This window comes from Schistocerca americana, unplaced genomic scaffold, assembly GCF_021461395.2.
Source record: "Schistocerca americana isolate TAMUIC-IGC-003095 unplaced genomic scaffold, iqSchAmer2.1 HiC_scaffold_948, whole genome shotgun sequence".
NCBI lineage: Eukaryota > Metazoa > Arthropoda > Insecta > Orthoptera > Acrididae > Schistocerca > Schistocerca americana.
In genome coordinates, this window is record NW_025726728.1 from 10,001 (window position 1) to 15,000 (window position 5,000).

At 51.6% G+C, this 5,000-nt stretch overlaps 1 non-coding gene across 1 annotated transcript in view; it reads left to right on the forward strand.

Moving 5' to 3' along the window:
• The first annotated feature begins 3,815 nt into the window (after positions 1-3,815).
• The window catches only part of LOC124592617, a 1,910-nt gene continuing 725 nt past the window's right edge, over positions 3,816-5,000 (forward strand). The window contains exon 1 of the ribosomal RNA XR_006977570.1: positions 3,816-5,000. This exon is cut by the window's right edge and continues 725 nt beyond it. This is a non-coding gene — a ribosomal RNA (small subunit ribosomal RNA).

A 5,000-nucleotide genomic window follows, 5' to 3' on the forward strand; every position in this document is an offset into this window, starting at 1 on the left:
TAACCTAACCTATGTCGTACCTTAACCTACCCTATGTCGTACCTTAACCTAACCTATGTCGTACCTTAACCTAACCTATGTCGTACCTTAACCTAACCTATGTCGTACCTTAACCTAACCTATGTCGTACCTTAACCTAAACTATGTCGTACCTTAACCTAACCTATGTCGTACCTTAACCTAACCTATGTCGTACCTTAACCTAACCATATGTCGTACCTTAACCTAACCTATGTCGTACCTTAACCTAACCTATGTCGTACCTTAACCTAACCTATGTCGTACCTTAACCTAACCTATGTCGTACCTTAACCTAACCTATGTCGTACCTTAACCTAACCTATGTCGTACCTTAACCTAACCTATGTCGTACCTTAACCAAACCTATGTCGTACCTTAAACCTAACCTATGTCGTACCTTAACCTAACCTATGTCGTACCTTAACCTAACCTATGTCGTACCTTAACCTAACCTATGTCGATACCTTAACCTAACCTATGTCGTACCTTAACCTAAACCTATGTCGTACCTTAACCTAACCTATGTCGTACCTTAACCTAACCTATGTCGTACCTTAACCTAACCTATGTCGTACCTTAACCTAACCTATGTCGTACCTTAACCTAACCTATGTCGTACCTTAACCTAACCTATGTCGTACCTTAACCTAACCTATGTCGTACCTTAACCTAACCTATGTCGTACCTTAACCTAACCTATGTCGTACCTTAACCTAACCTATGTCGTACCTTAACCTAACCTATGTCGTACCTTAACCTAACCTATGTCGTACCTTAACCTAACCTATGTCGTACCTTAACCTAACCTATGTCGTACCTTAACCTAACCTATGTCGTACCTTAACCTAACCTATGTCGTACCTTAACCTAACCTATGTCGTACCTTAACCTAACCTATGTCGTACCTTAACCTAACCTGTATTGCGCCTTAACCTAACCTGTATTGCGCCTTAACGTAACCTGTATTGCGCCTTAACGTAACCTGTATTGCGCCTTAACGTAACCTGTATTGCGCCTTAACGTAACCTGTATTGCGCCTTAACGTAACCTGTATTGCGCCTTAACGTAACCTGTATTGCGCCTTAACGTAACCTGTATTGCGCCTTAACGTAACCTGTATTGCGCCTTAACGTAACCTGTATTGCGCCTTAACGTAACCTGTATTGCGCCTTAACGTAACCTGTATTGCGCCTTAACGTAACCTGTATTGCGCCTTAACGTAACCTGTATTGCGCCTTAACGTAACCTGTATTGCGCCTTAACGTAACCTGTATTGCGCCTTAACGTAACCTGTATTGCGCCTTAACGTAACCTGTATTGCGCCTTAACGTAACCTGTATTGCGCCTTAACGTAACCTGTATTGCGCCTTAACGTAACCTGTATTGCGCCTTAACGTAACCTGTATTGCGCCTTAACGTAACCTGTATTGCGCCTTAACGTAACCTGTATTGCGCCTTAACGTAACCTGTATTGCGCCTTAACGTAACCTGCATTGCGCCTTAACGTAACCTGCATTGCGCCTTAACGTAACCTGCATTGCGCCTTAACGTAACCTGCATTGCGCCTTAACGTAACCTGCATTGCGCCTTAACGTAACCTGTATTGCGCCTTAACGTAACCTGTATTGCGCCTTAACGTAACCTGTATTGCGCCTTAACGTAACCTGTATTGCGCCTTAACGTAACCTGTATTGCGCCTTAACGTAACCTGTATTGCGCCTTAACGTAACCTGTATTGCGCCTTAACGTAACCGATATTGCGCCTTAACGTAACCTATATTGCGCCGTAACGTAACCTATATTGCGCCGTAACGTAACCCACATTGCCCCTTAACGTAACCTATATTGCGCCGTAACGTAACCTATATTGCGCCGTAACGTAACCCACATTGCCCCTTAACGTAACCCACATTGCCCCTTAACGTAACCCACATTGCCCCTTAACGTAACCCAACACACGTTGGGCCTTAACCCAACACACGTTGGGCCTTAACCCAACACACGTTGGGCCTTAACCCAACACACGTTGGGCCTTAACCCAACACACGTTGGGCCTTAACCCAACACACGTTGGGCCTTAACCTGCTCTGTAATTGTCATACGACGCGTTAAATTAGTGTAGTGTTGCCTAACTGCAACCCCCGCAATATAGTTTGCTACTCGCACTGCCCGGTCCCCAGTGTATCGCTTCATGTTAAACACCTTGCAGCTATACACTGTAATGTGGATGGCAGCAGGACGTACATGCTCAATGCCCTTTGCAGTTGTTCATTGGCATTTGCAGTTGTTCATTGGCATTCGCATGGCGAAGCACTTAGCCTACGCTGTGGTACGGCCTGTGTCAACTGTCCGCTGATGTTGTACGTCCAAATCACACACTGTACTGCACATTGGTCCTCATGTACTGAATGATACATCGTGGTACATGTGACCGTACAACGACTGCGCCAACAACGGCGAACCATGCGGTCCAAATGTTGTGCACTCAGCTACGTGTCGTCTCCCTATAAGAGCTGGATTGCAGTGTGGTATGCCCTGGATGGCGATCAGCATGAGCCGTCTGTTGATGTAGTGGCGCGTGTTGTCAGACGTAGTCGTCTCTTCTCACACACCGTGATAGCACGGTGCACTGCGTTCCACATCTGCGACATGCGACAGAGGCCGGTTGACAGTCGTTCGCGCAATGGACATCGCATACGTACGGGGGCCACCTTCCACGTGTTCGCTAAGCGTGGACATGTTGTTGCGTGTATGTGGGCAGACAGTGTGTCGTGACACCTGACACAGGCATGCAACAATCGTTGAATTTGCAAATGGCGATGGACGCCTACGTTTGCTGGTGACGTTACGCAAATGAACAACTGGTAAACCGTTGTGGTGCGGTTGTTCTCGCTAGGGGTGAATCAGTGATGGCGACGATCGGTTGAGCTACCAACCGGTTGTTGCAGCGATACCCACCATGCCCACGAACGTGAATGGCATGTGGGTGTGAAGCGATACGCGGCGGTGGCTGGGTGGGACCGTCCCCGGCCGGTGAGGGGGGGCCTCCCGGCGTGTTGGCCGTGCGGTGCGTGGGCGCACGCGCTACAGCCGGCTGGTGGGGGCGGCCAGTGGCAGGCGCGCCGGCCGACGGAGGCGGCAGGCGGCGCAGCTGCGCGCCGGCGCACCCTGCACGCGGCGCCGTGCGGCCAAAGTAGGTCCTCGCGGGCCCGGTGCGAAGCGCGGTGGACATCTGCAGTGTGCTGGTCCGATTGAGGACTGTGTGCGCTGAGGATGCGCCGCCGCCCGGCGCTCGGCGCCGCGACGCCGTCTGCTGCTCGGTCGCCTCTGCGGTTCTCGCAGGTGGTTTGTATCGCAGCTGTGCGGACGTGTTGGCGCGTGCGCTGTGCTGGGAGAGTTCGCTTCGGCACCCAAGTGGGGCTTTTGTCCTTCTGTGGCGCTGGCGTTGGAGCTGCCGGTCACCGTAGGTGGCGCGTGTTGTCTCCCGCCGGCAATGCCACGACAGCACGCTCCCGGGCCTCTGTCGGCAGCGGCAAGCTCAGTTGGGAGCACGGGTGGTCGCACCTAAAGCGTCTACTCGCCAAACTCCGGGCGATTGCGCCTCTCTCGAACCCGACCAAGTACTTAGGACGGCGCTGCGCGCCGCCGGGACCTGAGAGGGTTTCGAGGTGTATGGTGCAGGGGAGCTCAGCCTCCTCCTGTTTGCAGAATAATTGAGCGGACGCTTGCGTGTTCGCGCGGGCCCCCGGGACACACTCCCGGGCGGCCGGCTGCTCAGCTCTAGTTGACGCAGCTCCCTGGTTGATCCTGCCAGTAGTCATATGCTTGTCTCAAAGATTAAGCCATGCATGTCTCAGTACAAGCCGCATTAAGGTGAAACCGCGAATGGCTCATTAAATCAGTTATGGTTCCTTAGATCGTACCCACGTTACTTGGATAACTGTGGTAATTCTAGAGCTAATACATGCAAACAGAGTCCCGACCAGAGATGGAAGGGACGCTTTTATTAGATCAAAACCAATCGGTCGGCTCGTCCGGTCCGTTTGCCTTGGTGACTCTGAATAACTTTGGGCTGATCGCACGGTCCTCGTACCGGCGACGCATCTTTCAAATGTCTGCCTTATCAACTGTCGATGGTAGGTTCTGCGCCTACCATGGTTGTAACGGGTAACGGGGAATCAGGGTTCGATTCCGGAGAGGGAGCCTGAGAAACGGCTACCACATCCAAGGAAGGCAGCAGGCGCGCAAATTACCCACTCCCGGCACGGGGAGGTAGTGACGAAAAATAACGATACGGGACTCATCCGAGGCCCCGTAATCGGAATGAGTACACTTTAAATCCTTTAACGAGTATCTATTGGAGGGCAAGTCTGGTGCCAGCAGCCGCGGTAATTCCAGCTCCAATAGCGTATATTAAAGTTGTTGCGGTTAAAAAGCTCGTAGTTGGATTTGTGTCCCACGCTGTTGGTTCACCGCCCGTCGGTGTTTAACTGGCATGTATCGTGGGACGTCCTGCCGGTGGGGCGAGCTGAAGGCGTGCGACGCGCCTCGTGCGTGCTCGTGCGTCCCGAGGCGGACCCCGTTGCAATCCTACCAGGGTGCTCTTGAGTGAGTGTCTCGGTGGGCCGGCACGTTTACTTTGAACAAATTAGAGTGCTTAAAGCAGGCAAGCCCGCCTGAATACTGTGTGCATGGAATAATGGAATAGGACCTCGGTTCTATTTTGTTGGTTTTCGGAACCCGAGGTAATGATTAATAGGGACAGGCGGGGGCATTCGTATTGCGACGTTAGAGGTGAAATTCTTGGATCGTCGCAAGACGAACAGAAGCGAAAGCATTTGCCAAGTATGTTTTCATTAATCAAGAACGAAAGTTAGAGGTTCGAAGGCGATCAGATACCGCCCTAGTTCTAACCATAAACGATGCCAGCCAGCGATCCGCCGCAGTTCCTCCGATGACTCGGCGGGCAGCCTCCGGGA